We start from the raw sequence: 17,353 nt of genomic DNA on the forward strand, positions 1-17,353 counted from the left end.
TCACCTTTCATGGGCCTTGCATGTGAGGACCCCCTGGAATACCACCTGTTTATAGGGACCTAAAGCAGGAGCACTGGCAGCTGCCCCCAACTTTCTTCTCTTTCCAAAGGACCTTTCCTTCTCTTTTCAAAGGCATGCACAAATAACACCTCTTTCCTGGTAAAGATAAGCATATAAATACAGCATTGGCTTTAAGAGTGTTAGAATAGGAGTTGGGACAGGGCTTCCATTCCCTTATCATGTGAGGACAAGCGCTGACAGAATGTCATTTCTTCATGGTTTCCTTTTCTCCCAAATGGTGATATTCATAGTTGCCTGAACAAAATGACAACAGCATGAGGTCATAATGGACATTGTGTCTGCAAAGTTGTACCATTGTTGCAGGTGGGCAGTAGCATGGCAAAGTCCTCCACGATATACACAGTCACTTCCCCAGGCCGGGCACCTCACCTGGTGGGAAATGTGCCTGAGAGCAAATGCATGGACAAAGAACAAAGGCAAATACTCACATCCCTTGCAACTTTGCTGCCTAGCACACTCCTTCTCCATGCTGGCTATCATTGTGCCCAAAAGGTAAAAATAGCTCCACTTTCAAGCTTCACCTCAATAAATTAGGACAAGGGTTAGAGGCCAAGGTTCTAGCAGAGGGAACCTTATAGCAACAATGGGATGGCCCCAGACCAAGGAAAGGTTAGTCCTGGGGCACAACCTTCACTAATTTGCCTCCACTGACTTCATCTGGCTCTGACAACACCACCCACCTAAGATCAGATGCATGTTCCTTGATACTGAATGGTCTTTGAAGAATGAATATGTTCAATAGAATCTATTTATCTTGGGGGAAAATGAATATAATTCCAGTCAGTGTTCAAAGACACTATTTTTTTAGCCTGCACAGTAGCATATGGTTACGGTAAGGTAGCATGTCAAGCCAAAGTCTTTTGTGAATCCAGGGCAAAGCTCTTTTCCAATGACATAAGGTAATTATGAATAGAAGGGTGATCCTCCTTTAAGTCCAGCAGGAGCTCAATTCTGACTATTCATATTGGTCATACCCACTCAGAATGACAAAATCATTTGATGGACACTAGACAGATATGCATTATTCACAGAGGCATCTTCAAAGAAATTCCATAAATTATAGGTTTCCTGAAACTGAAAGTTCCAGTGAGCTGGCAGTGAATGCCAGGGGTGAAGAGGTGTAATCAGCGTGAGTATTGTTCCTAGTTAATTTGTCCCTTATAGGTGGCTGCATTTTATGTCCCAGGAAGAAGGGCTCTCTTTGTGTCTTCTCAGAACTGCCTTCAACTCTTCCCAGAGACTGCCTATATTCACTGATTCTTGACCTGGGCTGCACATTAGTATTGCCCTGGAGCTTTTTAGAATCCCACTGCCAGGGTCACTCCTGGGAGATTCTTCATTGATCTGAAGTGAGGCCTGGGCATCAGTATTTTTTTTAATCTCTGTAGTAGATTCTAATGTGCAGCCATGGTCTAAAAATAATGACCTAACCACTATAATTGCTTAAGGGATTTGCACATTTTTAAAGCAATCAGGTTGTGTTCTTGAATATCTTTCCCTGTATACTTAGATTCCAAATACATAAATCAATATCCATTTAAGTCTGGGTTCTCCAGAGAAATAGAACTAATAGAATGTATGTATACAGAGAGAATTATTTTAAGGAATTGTCTCATGTAATCCTGGAGTCTTTCGAGTCCAAAATTTATAGGGCAAGTCAGCAGGCTAGAGACCCAGGGAAGAGTTAATGTTAAAATTCAAGTCCAAAGGCAGCCTGGAGGCAGAAATCATTCCTCCTCAAGAGACATCGGTCTTTTCTCTTAAGACCTTCAACTGGAGAGGCTGATCCACATTTTGTAGGGTAGTTGGTTTTATTTAAAGTCTACTGATTTAAATGTAATCATATATCTAAAAAGTACACTCATAGCAACACCTAGACTGGTGTTTGACCAAATGGTAGGGCACCATATCTTAGACAAGATGACTCAAAAAATTAACCATCATAGTAATCTTCAATAGATGTATCTGAACAGTGCATAGATGACTCAGCCCCTTGGCCATCTGGTAAAGTGCTTCAACTCTGTGCTTCTCCAACTCTTTTTTAGTTATTTACATTATTTACTGAAGACTAATTAGTTAATGTTTTTATCTCCAAAGAGAACAGGTATGGATACTACTAAGTGATGGGCACCAGTAGGGCTGGAGAATGCTGGGGAGCAGTGCAAAAAGCAGTGCAAAAAAGATTTGAGTGCAAAAAGTCCTGGAATCAGTTGAAGAGAGTTGACAAGATATCAGACAAATGCACACATGAAGCTAGGTTCTAGAGATAAAGTAGCAGCTGCCACTCCCACTTAGTTACTTCAGGTAGAGAGCTGAAGGCTCTCCATCCTAGAGCAATTTCTGACTCAATAGTTTTAATCCAGGCAGATAGGAAAGGGAGGAAAATGTGTTACTATATGCAAACCCAGTAAATGAGGAGCCAATACCAGGCCTATATGGAAAACTCTACTCACCATCTGGCCAGTAAGAATCATTGTGATGTCTAAAATAGGTCATCAGCACAGTTGTTGACCAATACCAGTTTATCTTCTAGCTATATGAAATAATATGAAAGACCTAATACCCAGTTAAAATATAAGATATGCCAATCAAATACCTTCCACTGCATCAGGGAACACTTGCTTTCTGGCTTCCAGCAGTAAGGTGGAACAGAAAGTTGAAGGCATGGAGAATCATTAGGTAGGTGAATACATTCCCTAGGATCCTATTCTAGAGTGGCAATAGACTGACTGACAGTCTCCCTCCTCCAAAGTTCGTACAGACAAACTCTTCCACACAATCCCCTTTTTCTCTCCAGGACCAGGCTTATAAAAGTGCACCCTGACACTTATTCTCAGGGACTGGAAGTCAACAGGTTAGGGAAAGAGTTGAGGGTGGGTCCTGAAGGCAGTGGAAGGTATCTAGCAGATAGAACTTGAGTTTCCTACATTCTCATGCCTTTCTCATTGGTTCGTCTTTCCTATCAGGACACCGATGATACAGAACCATCTACCATGAATGTGAGACTCAAACTGCCTATACCCAGCCATGGGTTCAGAATGTATGGCAATTATCCAACTTGGTTCAGAAGCAAGGTGGGTATACCTTAAAGCTAGATTGGCTTAAAGCTAGATTGTGTCTGTCATGTCCCACCTGTGTGACCTTGGAAAGGTAACCTCTGGACATCAGTGTTTTTATGGGTAAAGTAGGGATAGTGATATGATCTCCTAAAGAGAGTTGCTGTGAGAACTAAATAGCACATTTAAATCACAGCATAATATCTTGTGTATAGGCATACCTTCTAACTCGAGATCAGTGGTTCTCAAAGTATGTTCCACACACTCCTGAGGATTCTAAGACATTTCAAGGGAGGACAGGTGGTCAAAAATATTTTCATAATAACACTAAGACATTATTTACCTTTTTCATTCTGCTGACATTTGCACTGATGCTAAAAAAGCAGTGCTGGGTAGAACTATTGACACCTTCACACAAATCAAGGCTTCAATAGGTAGTAGTGACCAGTTATTTTAGTCTTCACTGCCACAAAGCCAGAAAAAAAAGTCAATGCCACATAAGAACTTAAGATTATCCTCAATGTGATAGAGAAGTAAATTGATTAGTTTTATCAATCTCAACAAATGAGTGCACATCTTTTTAATATTTAGCATGATAAAACAGGAAGCATGAACAAATCATTTTTGCTGCATACCAAAGTCAGGATAGTAATTGTGGATTCACTTGAGTTGTGGAGTGAGCAAGTCACTTTTTCAAGGAATAGATTTTTACCAGAAGGAACTATGGACAGACAAACAATGGTCCTTCAGATTTGGGTATTTGTTAGGCATTGTCTCTAAAGTGAATGACATGACCTTTCCAGCTCAAGGGAGAGGAGTGACAGAACTTGCCAATGATAAGAATCTAGCTTTCAAATGAAAACAAGAATTCTGGAAAACTTGTGTCTGCCACCATGAGCTTGACAGCTTCCCAATAGTTAGAGACTTTTCTAAAGAGATGGAGGGATGATAAAACAAATGTGATCTTTTGATGTTGTTTAATGGAATATGTCACTATTTGGAAGATCAATACAACTCAACAAAGTAATATTTTCCAAATGACCGATGCATGAAGTTAAAAAATTGCACACAGGTAAAAGATCCATACTAAATGTACAATTGACAAATAGATTATAATGTGGCAGAATATGAAAAGTTTATTGATATGGTTTCAGATTCTATAATTGCAACTAACTCTTAAGAAATTACTTCTTGTCAGAGCACTTGGGTAGCTCAGTTGGTTAAGCATCCAACTTCTGCTCAGGTCATGATCTCATGGGAGTTCAGGCCCCACATTGGGCTCTCTTCTGTGTGCACAGAGCCTGCTTCTGATCCTCTGTCTCCCTGTCTCTCTGCCCTTCCCTGTTCACTCTCTCTCTCTGTTTCAAAAATAAACATTAAAAAAAAAGAAAATTACTTCTTGTCAAATTCTAGTATAATATCACAGAAGAATATTTGCAATTATTTGAAAATGCTAGTGAAATACTTCTCCCCTTTCTAAGCTCATATCTGTGAAAGGCCAGATTTCCTTCAGCTTTTTCAACCCAAACAACATATTCCAACAAATTGAATGCAGACATTGATAAAAGAAACAGCTGTCTTCTTTTAAGATTTGCAGAAACAATGCCACTCTTTTCACAAAAGTGTTTTGTTTTAGAAAATGTAATTGTATTTCATTAAAATATGTTATTTATTTTAACATGTAAGAGATTTAATATTGTTATTTTAAATATAATAATAGATAAATGTTTTAAAATTTCTCATTTATCTGATTTCTCAAATCTAGTACATTCTGATAGAAATTACTCACATAAATAAAAATTTTTTGGCATGTTCAGTAATTTTAAAGAATATAAAGGATCTCGGTATCATAAAGTTTGAGAACTGATCCAAGTTATCATTATCACACAACTGAAGCTAGTATGGGAGAACATCCCACCAAAGTAACAATCCATTGTTTCAGCATCTTTGTTAATTTTGGCCCTTCAATTTGCTCTTCCTGTTTCTCTTCATCCACCCAAATCCTGTCCATTTCTCAGCAGGCACATCTGAAGTGCCCTTATGTCCAAGAACTCCTTCATGGATACTGTAAGAACCACATCCCACTACCCCTTACCTACTGCTTTTATGTCTATGCCTCATAATATGTTCTTTATTTGTCTAATGTTATACATCTTATCATACCAACTTGATTATAAAGCCTTTGAGAATAAAGACTCTGTTCAGTAATTATTTACTTATATCCAGCACATGGGTACATAATCTACATAATTTAATTTAAATGTGATCATACAGTTTCAATGTATGTATCAGAGTAAATCATGAAAAGGCTTTTGCCACACAGCTCCTCCCTAAGAAATATACCTACTCTCATGGCCCTTACATTTTCATCTTTGTGTAAATGAAGACTCTTCTTTACACAATTGTTCTTTATTTGCTAACAGGACTTTTCTTAAATTTGGCTGTTGCTTGGCTCAATAAATGCTGGGTAGAGGAGAAAGCATATCTGAACCTGGCTTTTTATTATTACACACTTTTCAAATACATCTCCCAGAATCTCATGACCAATTGTAATCTCTGAAAGACCTATGGTCCCAATAAAAATCTTTTAAAAGCTGGATAAGACATGAGATTAATTGTGGAAATGTGTATAGGTTAAAAAAGTACTTTTAAAACCACAAATATGTAATAATTATCTTACAATGCTACGGTTATGGGTGATTTTTCTGCTTCACAGATTTTATTTAATGATACTTGTATTAATTTTTTTTACAGTTCTATTGTATATTTAAAATCCAGTTATATGTTTCTTACCAGGTGGGATTTATGAACACATCGATCAAAAGCCAACTGTAAATATTATTCAGTAAATGAATGATACTTCAATAATGTTATGAAAAAACAACTGTGGCTTCCTTGGTGGGAATATATATGCATTAAATATTGGGTAGTGGGAGTTTTACAAAAAAATCTGGGAAGTTTAGGGAATGATATTGGCAGAAAACTGAGCAAGCCTAGTAGACTAGAACCCAGCCACGTCTGCACCAGAAAGTATGGCTAGGGTCTCAGTGCTGGTATGGCCTCCCCTGGACACTTACCACTGCTATAAATTTCTACAGATAGCCTCACAGTGTTGGGCAGAAACATCTGATTGGCCAAGTCTAGGTCATACCAGTGGCAAGAAGTGGGGAAAAGGGGATTATTTGTCCCCTCCTTTTGCTTTTGTTGGGAATCTTGGTCCTCTCTTCCACCAAGATCCGCATGATGAAGGAGAGCCCCCAAGCAGACAGGTGTTCAAATAGTGGAAAGCCAAAAATTGACACATATTCACACGTAATACAGTACACAACTAAAGCATTTGAAAGAGCCACAAATGAAAATAACAGTAAAATTCATTGCAATGAGTTAAATGAATAATGTTCTCCTTTCACTTAAGAAAAAAACTATATTCTGCCTTTAGAAGATAATGTTGAAAGTCTCAGTTCTATTAGGCTATATTCCACGGCAGCAGATAGCTCAACTTACCATCATCAGTCCTTCCAAATTTTGCAAACCCTATCCATTCTTCAAGGCCAATTTGAAGTTCCTACTCTTCCATGAGATGACTTAAGCGTTCTGCTAAAACAATTACCTACCCATTGGCAGAAATGTATTTGCAAACACTCTAGAAGCTAAATAAAAGCAAATGTTAGGATGAGAAGAGTAATTCTGATGCTAACTATATCTATTGAGAAAACAATATTCAGATGCTGCTGTTAAGCAGTTGGTAGTCAACAGGAATGTGTTTTAACCATGCAGTCTATCTGGAAATACAACACAGGGGCTTACTGTTTTCACCTGGAGAAAGTAGGTTTCAGTTCAAGCCCTACTTTCTCTATTTCCTGGTCATGTAACCTTGGGTCAATTTACTTAACTCTCTAAAGTAGAGTTAACTCAACTACAAAATAGTAACAATAATAGCACCTATCTCTTAGGGTTGTTGTTGGGATTACATGAGATAGTGCATGTAAGTAGCAAGTGCCTTATCCATAACCACTTGATAAATGTTAGCTATGATTATTATACATTGACCTCAATGTAGATTGCAAGCTTAATTCCTCCTGTAAAGTAATAAGCATCCCTCTCAATATTTCTAATTTCAGCCTAAGTAGCAGGCAACAGAAATTTACCCTGCGTGGTATTTAAGTAGCCACTTAATATTAGAAGATAATTCAGCTACTAGATAACGTATTTTTAATGGCTTAAATTGTTTCATTGTTTTGTCCCAAGTTTTAACTAGTTCAAATAAATTTCAGTCCTGTTAAATGGTTACATCAAGCATTTATACTGTAGGGCTAAAACACAGGACAAAGATGTGATCCCTCCCTTGGAAAATGATACTCAGGCAAGCAGGAAACATTACAATCAGCTTAGGAAAAGGAAGGGGAAATGAATTTGCATGCTAGAGAGGGAAGTGGGGACCAATCACAAATAATGCACTGCACTTGTGAGCACCTCCAAAGTATTCTGAAATGTTATTCACTGCTAGGAGAGGAAATCTGAGTTGACATGTTATTTTCTGAGCTGTTTATTAATGCATTGACTGAGGAAGAAGCCGATCAACCTTCAATCCCATCCCCCAATTCAAAGTCAGTGTCTTGTCACTGCCTCTCTCTGCTAGCTGAAAGAGTGGGAAAACTAAAATTCTGAAAAAGCTGTTAAGAACAGTTAAGAAAAGAAACCTGATCTTCACCACCACCACCCCCCCTTGCATGAGTATAACAAAGCTTATGCTTTCAGTGGGAGCATCTGAAGTGGAATTTCCATTAATCTTGGGCCAAAAAAAAAATGCCTTCTGTTCAGCTACCAATCAATCAGCCCCAAATGAAGGAGGCAGTTAACGTTTTTTACCAAACTGAACCTCTCTGCCTCTGGACTAATATCAGAGCTAAAGAAATTAATCAGGCACATACTGACGGCGGAGCTTCAAAATGTAATCTACATTGATGGGTTCTAACTCTGCAGTTCACCAGTTAATGGGAAAAACAGACCTTACCAGGGGCTAAGAGGTAATCTTGCTGCCACAGTAAAGAGCATAAATGCTATTTAGACATAACGTAGTAAAGTGACCAGAGCCCATAGCTCCCTTGAGAAAAGGGAAGAAAAGAGGGGATTAAATGTATTTTGTGAGAATGGAGTGAGACAGAAAGAAGGATTTACCGATACCAAGAGGTGTTCAAAATTAGAATCAGTCACCTCCAGACCTGATTTCAGCTCCTTTGATCGATTCTTTCTTCTTTGGCATTTTTAAAAATCAGATTAGCTCAGCGGTGGTGCCTGGGTGGCTCAGCCAGTTGAGCGTCAGACTTCGGCTCAGGTAGTGATATTGCGGTTTGTGAGTTCAAGCCCCACGTGGGGCTCTGTGCTGACAGCTCAGCGCCTGGAGCCTGNTTGAGTGAATGGGGATAAAAAATATTTAAAGGGGCGCTTGGGTGGCTCAGTGTGTTCAGCTTCCGACTTTGGCTTAGGTCATGACCTTGGAGTTTGCTGGTTCTAGACCCACATTGGGCCCTGTGCTGACAGCTCAGAGCCTACAGCCTGCTTTAAGATTCTGTGTCTCTCCCTCTCTCTGACCATACCCTGCTAATGCTCTGTCTCTCAAAAATAAATAAATGTTAAAAAAATAAAAATAAAAAAATGAAAACCAGACTAGCTCAGGCACTACTCTCCAACTACTGTTCCTGACCAGAAATGCACTCAAGCACTTTTGTCAAATAATAATTGGGAATCAATAGATTAAAAAAAATAGTCAGTTTCAAACTCTCTCAGACCAAGCACAAAATCCAGACCCCATATCTGCCTATGTTTATAGCCAACTGTTTAAACTAGAATCCATGGAATAAATCTACAGGACGCCAAATACTTGACAATTCAACTCAGCAAGCATTTATTAAGTAGCTATTAGTGCAAAGTGCTAATGTATTGTGCTAAGTGCTATAGGATCAAGTGATGAATACATGTCAAGTTTATGCCTTCATGCAGCTAAAAACTGTCAGAGACCGGCTCTGGCCGGGGTCCAGGGGTCCCTGAAGGATGGACGGTGTTGGCGAGGGAGGGATGACAGAGGCCTGAGAGTCTTTCTGGTCACCAGGCAGGCATCTCCGCTCTGACTGCTGCTCAATTTATTTATAATTAAGTGTTTGGGGGACAGCACAGAAGTGGCATTTGCCTTAGACAATGATTTCTGATAACAGACTTCTTTGATATGTAAGAATTTCCTGGGAACATAGATTTGTAGAAGACTCCTGCATAATCTTTATCAATAGTGATTGAGGGTAGGTAGTTTAGATGCTTATCCTATGGGAAGAAAGGTATCTTTGGCATACAAGACAATGTTTTTAGCATAAAAAGTTTACTTCTTTGTGGGCAGGGGTCAAACACGTCTTTCAGGAAACACCTCTGCTCCCATAATCACAAATGAAGTTCCTCAATAGGTTCCTTTATAGGGAGCAATCAGCATATTCAAGGCCAGAATAAGTCACTCCAAATACTGATAACAAATGCCTTGGAGGGGGGCAGTGCTCCAAGCAGAAACAATTGGGTGGGGGTGGATATCTGCCCTTAACTCTAAATTAGGCTCTTTGTCTCAGGGCCAGACTCAATTGTAACTCGCATTCTTAGACCCCTTTATTATGTAGGTCTTGGATTTACAAGGCCCATAAGAAGAGTCTTTTGACAATCATCCACAATACTTTCATCTGAAGTCTCTTTTGAAAAGGCAGGAATATGCTTTTCCTTATGAGCAATCTGTGTGGGGAATATCGGTCTGATCTGGAATATTGTGGGACCTGGTCAATACCCGCAGCCTCGTTTCCAACATGAGCCAGTAGTAGCAGAAAGAGATACCAGTTTTCATTTCTCCTGGCAGGAGCTGTGCAAACGCTACCATTTCCTCACTGTGACTGTCATCCAGTGAGGCCAGTGTGGCTCCCAGCAAAAAACCTTATCGGAGAGACAAATATGCAAACACAACTAGAGTAAAAAGCAAAATTATGTAAGAAGTGGAAATGGAGAAATAAGCAAATGCTGCAGAATGTAATTAGGATGACTCTCTTTTTCCCTCCACCACAGCACTGTCACCTGCATTAGATAGTTGCCAAAGTAAATGACCCAACGGGTGAATCACTGCCACCCTCCTATTATAATTCTGCACATGTCACTTTCCTACAGAGCCCTTCATCAGCACATTCACTTCATTCACCAAGACTGCAAAGACCTGACTGCAGAATATTTGCAGAAGGTTGTTTTTCCACCCCTGATCAGTGTGGTTTGGAAAGTTAGTATCTTCAGAGAAAGCAGAGGCTCATAAAATAGTGTAATTTTCCTCTTCAAGGTCTTTGCAAAAATACCTGATAAGTATTGAATAGTATTTTGCAAATCAACATATATGAAAATTTCTAATTAGCATATTATGGAATCATATACCTCATCTTTTTTCTTCCCTCTGATCTCTTCCTAGTTGTAATTAAACCAGCTGTGGCTATTTAGGCCTTTTTCATGTTCCAAGAATAACCTTCTGCTCTTTCTATAAGAACCATAAAAAAAAAAAAATAAAGTCTTAACATTGCCTTGGATGAATCACACCAGGATCTCATTTGAGTCCATAATTAAAATCCAGTTTAATCCATAGCACATAATTCATCTAATCTAGCAGGCCTCAGTGAGAGACTACCATAATAAATGCTCTTCATGTACCTGACAGAAATGACTAAAAAGAACTATCCCACCAACTACCTTCCATGGCTTCAAAAGATCCATAAAACATTAGAGCCATAAAGAACTTTCACTTTATAATCCAAAAGAGGAAATAGTTCATAGGCACTATGCTAGAAATATATCACATTTACCCCACTTGCACCTGATCAGGTATACATTGTTGCCTCCCTCTTACAAATGGATAGAGTTTTGGAAGAGTGGAGTCAGGATTTGAATCCAGGTCTTTTGAAATAGTTACCTATATCCAGTGATCTTGTTCCTGCCCTATGCTGACCCCTCAAGGGTCAACTGAGTTCATGAACTTATGCGAGTGTGGAGGAGCTGGCTACTCCCACCCTGGTAATTATCAGTCCAGGTCTTTTATGGTTGTGCAGGCTATGTTCAGAGAGGTATGTGCTTAGAGGACACTGGCCTGGCTCCAATCTGATGCTGCCAGAAAAGAAGCTCTTAAGATTCCCGTGGAGAGCTGTCCTGATCTTTATTTTCCCTTTCTTATTCTTTATTATAACTATTTTTTTGATACCAGAGTGAAAAATTTAATTCACCTTCCCACAAGTGACCACGTTTTGGTATCATTTTAGTTGTTCTCTGTGCTTTTGTATTCTATAAAGACATCTTTTTACATTCATGCAATCATTACACTTCATTCTATGCTTTGCTTTTTCCACTTAACATGTCTTAGAGCTCTTTACAGCTTATATTCATAGAATGGTCAATTCACATTTTCCACACATTCATATAATTCTGCTTATTCATTTGAACTGATACTGAATGTCTTATTGTATGAATGCAGCATGATTTCACCAATGAGTTTTAGTTTGTTTTCAGTTTGTTGTTTTTACAAATAGCAAGTAGCAAAACAAAATTATAAAAGTAGTAGAAGAAAAATACAAGAGAATTTAAAAATGAAACCCTAGGCAAAAGAGAATCTATTTTCAACAAGATCTAAAAACCAAGAAAATAAAATATTTACAGTCTTTAAGCAGTAACATTCTAAATTGTTCAAAATATAGGATATTAGAAAAAAGAGAAAACACAATGTAAATATCAGAGGGAGGTTAATATCCAGAGTATATTAAAAAAAACAACCCTATAAATAGGTATGGAAAAAGTACTACATTGAAGAGAATACAACTATTTTATATGAATGTGATGCTTTCTCTTACCTCTTTATTATAATTAGTAACAATAATATATTCTGTAATGTTGAACCATCCTTGTACTACTGAGTTCAATACATCATAATCAAGTACGATTTTTCTTTTAATAAATTTGGATTAAATATCTTGAGTACTGCAATCAGATTTGTTCATGAGATTGAAGTATAATTTGAGCAAATAACATATTTCATTATTATTTAACATTTTTCTGTTACAGAAATTTTTGATATGTTTTTGTCTGAAAGTGATAATTTTTGAAAAGCAGAATTTAATTTACATTAATTAGAACTTAATTCTGTAATCTTATTTTTTTCTATTTAATATTCATTTTTATTGATTTCTGTCTGTTCCTTCTTTTTAAGTTTTGTTTTTTTTCTTTTACTTTCTTGTCTTTGGTTGTATTGATCAATTTTTCTTTATTGCGTTTTCTCCTTGAGTGATCCGGAAGTGAAAAAGTCCAATCCTGTTTTATTAATAGTCGCTCTTAAAATTTTTTACACACTAAACTAAGTATGCTTATTTTAGTATTCTCTTTAGAAACATAAGGAACCTTAGTGTGCTGTTGTACTCAGCCTTCCCTCACCATTCCTGGGTTCATAAATACCATTGATTTTAATTCTGAATTGTTGCTTACTTTCTTTATATTATGCATCAATAGTTATTTAGTCTTTTCTGTACTTCTTTGATCACTACTGTGACCACCATCATTTCTTAAGTTCATTTTTCATTTTGATACCATCTATTATTGAATATTTTTTCAGAGATGGTTAGTGTATAGTAAATCCTAGTCCTTTCATGTCTCAAATTGTCTTTATTTCTCTTCATGAGCTTGAATGCTGTTTTACCATACAAAACATTCAAAGTTGAATATATTTTCCTCTCTTTTGGCAGGGAAGGAGGTAAAGAAGGGGTATGTTCTCAGTCAGTCAGGTGGACCCACTTTTGGAAAGGGATTCATTGTCTTCATTAATGAAAACTCTGACACCACTTGGGATTCTTATTCATCTGTAGGTAAGTTGTTTTCCTCTTTTCTGAAAACTCATACTTTCTGCAAGTGGTCTCTCACCTTGGTCTTTTGTTACTCATTGTGCACAGTACTGGCAGTATTCTTTCATTCTTATGGGTGACAATGCTCTTCCCTTTATGGAAATTATCTTTTACTGTTTCTCCAAACAGTTAAGAGCACAGGCTTTAGAGACAAACAATCTGTGTTTCTATCTCCTCCATTACTTACTAGCTTTGTGGTTTTAGGCAAATTGCCTAACCTCTCTGCTCCTCATTTCCTTCATTTAAAAAATGGGCTAGTGATAGTCCCTACCTCTTACAGTTTAGAATTAAATGAGTACATTTATGAGAAATTCTTAAAAGAGTGCCTGGTACATAGTAGATACTCAATAATTCACTGTTTTTCACAGTTCTGTTCACTGGATCACTTCTGTTTCTCTGGAATTAGCACTCGTCCCACTCATGTTGACTTTCCTAAACATATAATAATCCTTGATTATTATTATGACTGAAAAACCAGGTTGGCTAGGTTAATGAGTACAGATGACTGCTCTGTGTCTTGTTTGCAGTCATGTGGCCTTGTTTTCCCAAAATGTCTGAGAACTGACTGCTCTTACCTTCCTACTGCTTTTCCCCATGCATGTTTTACACTTTGCTTCCTCTACCCTTTCCAGCTTTCAGGAATTCCTCACAAGTTATCCAAAGATAACTTACTCTCTAACCTTCCATTTCTCATATACATTACTGTTTTAAAGACTTATTTTACATTTTTAAAGGGAGTGGAGTCAAGAAGCAAGAACATGTGTCTTCACTTAGCCCTCCAAATGCAGCCCCTTTTTGACTACTTTTTACCTACCTCTTGTCTTGCATTTGTAGGATAAATTCCCAAATCTGTGGTGTGGCTGCTAAGGCCTGTTACCAGATTTGGTTCCTGCATATGTCTTCCAATTTACCTCTCACTGCTCTCCTATCATACTCTCTGCTATAACCATTCTGAATACAATATTTATTTCTTAATATAATACACCTCTTTTCACTTCTTGGTTTTCACTCTTATTCCTTCCTTTGTCTAGTGACTAATCTTTCTTTGGGTCTTTGATCCTGTTTCCTCAACAGTAAAATGAAATCTAGGAATAAATTATCTTTAGGAGTCCTTCTAGCCTTAAAGATTATGATTATATGCAAAAATACTCCTTGATATCTGAACATTTTCTCCTTACTTTCTCAGTTTAGTTCAACGTCACATACTCTAAAGAAATGTGCAGGATGCAAAAGCTTAATTTTTTATCTTAGTTTTCTATATAACACCTCAGACTTATAGAGCTTTCAATTGCAGCCAAAATGTTTCTCAAATGCTGAGTAAGAAATTAATACATCAACACAGCAGGTCAGGCTGGAGATTACTAAGAATAGTAGCCAAGCTACCTAGTTAACACCACTTTTAGTTTGGAGCCTTGATGAAGAAATGGTTTCTGACAGAGCCTAGCAAATTTTCATCAATTAATAGAAGAAACTCAAATCCTGACCTTGAATTACAACACTTTTAATAGACATTTTTAAATTTTCCTCTTAACACCAGGGGCAATATATGTGAGCATGTGCAGTCTTGCTGATAACAGTTTGCCCTCTTGTAGCTGAACAGAGAGAGCAGGCAAATAGTTTGCCTTGAATTCCAGTCACATAGCCATTTTGTCCCATGTGATGGGGCCAGAATAATTTTCTATATCCTGCTGTAAATATCACTTCTCCAGAACAACTCATAATGTCTTCTTAAGTTCTACCTCTATCCCCTGCTCCTCAGTTTGTTTCTTTTGTTTCCCTTCCCCCAGGAATGCCTTGCTCTCTGGAGACTTAATACCATCATAATCCCTATGTCATAAAAGACAAAACCTGTCAATAAATGCTGCAGCTGTGGCCATGGAAAAGTAGGAAATTCTCTTTAAATCACCATCTCTGAAATGAAAAAATGTCTGGTCCAGAAAGACATTATATGAAGTCTGGAAAGGTCTTCACCAAAGTCACACGGGAAGTGGTGGTTTCACATTGCTACAAACACTGTCGTTATTGTTCACACTGATGAATAGTTTCAGTTCTCGCTAATATGAAATTCCACCAAATGAATGTCCTGGAAAATAATCTGAAACTCCAAGAATAACACAAGTATGAGTTTACTCTCAGGGTATCTAAGAAGATTCAATCTATTGATCTCTTTATCCCCAGAAGCTATGGGAACCATATAATTTATCATCCACACTGAAACAGGATTGGAGATCTATTAACAGCTATATCAGGCCAACAAGTACAAATAAAACTCTCTTGGTAAAAAGTAATATATCCTATCAGAGATAATATACCAACTATAGAACTAAGTCTCTACATAAATCACTTGTCTTACTGCATATTGTGGTTCAAAGAATTAATCAATTCTACTTGCTCTCAGAGAGGAACATCTATTTCCCAGTCTTCATGTTTCCACAAGGAGGCACTTGAGTGAGACTTTCCCTCCCTGCCCCTCTTTCCTGTGCCCCAGATCATTTGGCATCTAGCAATTAGTGACTTTTCTAACTAATGAGTCAGTAGAGGAAACTGACATCAGTGTTTTCTGCTCAGCCTCCTGAAAGCCAGACTACCTACAAAGGATATTTTGCTGATTCTCTCTCTGCCTTGCAGTTGGGGCCTGCTCCAGGTGGCAATCTGGAGATGTCCAAGGCCACCAGTGACAAAGGCATAAGTATATCTAATCCAGTTCAGATGTTTGAACAAACCCTTTTGCCCACAAATCAAGAGCCACATTCTCCAATTGACTTCATCAATAAGGAAGCTGACTTTAGACCTACACTTATCTTTCTCCTTGTTCTTAATTCTCAATTGCTGAACTGGAAAGAAAAAAATAATGGATGTTATGTTCTTACAACTAACACTCTTACCATTTTTGTTTGCATTGCTGGCTGGAAACACAGGCTAATGAGAATCTCAGGGATGTGTAAAAAAAAATAGCAAGCATAAAATTCAGTAAACAAGCATCTCATCTTTTATGGTAAAATAAATACCTTGCATTTTACTTAAAAAGTAATTTGCATATTAGATTTTTTAAAGGATTCAGCATCATATTTTCACACACACACACAAACACACACACAAACACACACACCTGAAAAGATTCAGTCATAGGAATTTTTTAAAAGAATATTCCTGTTTAAGGATAGAAATCCAGGCAGAAGTAATAGAGAGACTACATAAATACCTTAAAACAATTTTAAAGGTGAGAGTTTCCAGAAACACAAATCCTATAGACACATCATCACAGAGAATATTGCAGTACCTATTTTGCATACACACAAACATGCTCACACATACCATGCATGCACACACATCATACATGCTCATACACATACATCATTCTAAACATTACCACAAGAAAAAGATGTCCACTCTTGTCACTTTAATTTAACATAAAAGTGGAAGTCAAAGCCATAGCAATCAGACAAGAAAAAGAAATAAAAGGCATCCAAATTAGTAAGGAAGTGGCAAAACTGTCACTATTTGCAGATGACATGATTCTATACACAGAAACCCTGGAGACTTCACCAAAAAAATATTAGAAATAATAAATGAATTCTGTAAAGTTGCAGGCTAAAATATTGATATACAGAAATCTGTTACATTTCTATACACTAATAACAAAAGAGCAGAAAGAAATTAAGAAAACAATTCCATTTACAATTGCATCAAAAATATTAGAATACCTAGGAGTAAACTTAACCTAGGAGATGAAAGACCTAACTTGGAAAACTATAAGACACTCATGAAAGAAATTAAAGATAATATAAATAAATAAAAAGATATGCCATATTCATGTATTGCAAGAATTAATATTGTTAAAATGTCCATATGACCCAAAGCAATCTACAGATTCAATTCAATACCTTTCAAAATACCATTTCCATAGAACTAGAAAAAATAATTATAAAATGTGTATGAAACCACAAAAGACCTTGAATAACTGAAGCTATTTTGAGGAAAAAGAACAAAGCTGGAAGTATTACACTCCCAGATTTCAAGATATACTACAAAGATACAGAAACGAAATCAGTATAGTACCAGCACAAAAATAGACACAGAGATCAATGGAACAGAATAGAGAGCCCAGAAGTAAACCCACATTTATTTAGTCAATTAATCTATGACACAGGAGGCAAGAATATACAACAAGGAGAAGACAATCTTTTCCATAAATCACGTTGAGAAAATTAGACAGCTACATGAAAAAGAATGAAACTGGACAACTTTATTACAGCATACACAAAAATAAATCTA

General features: G+C 37.2%; 1 long non-coding RNA gene across 1 annotated transcript; it reads left to right on the forward strand.

The window, feature by feature from the left end:
- Window positions 1-444: 444 nt before the first annotated feature.
- Window positions 445-14,941, forward strand: LOC144238040 (uncharacterized). The gene is made up of 4 exons (XR_013336987.1): window positions 445-573; window positions 3,048-3,155; window positions 12,923-13,042; window positions 14,866-14,941. It is a non-coding gene; the product is annotated as an uncharacterized LOC144238040 (long non-coding RNA).
- Window positions 14,942-17,353: the final 2,412 nt, after the last annotated feature.

The sequence above is a fragment of the Crocuta crocuta genome, unplaced genomic scaffold (genome assembly GCF_008692635.1).
Source record: "Crocuta crocuta isolate KB4526 unplaced genomic scaffold, BGI_CrCroc_1.0 scaffold457, whole genome shotgun sequence".
Lineage (NCBI taxonomy): Eukaryota > Metazoa > Chordata > Mammalia > Carnivora > Hyaenidae > Crocuta > Crocuta crocuta.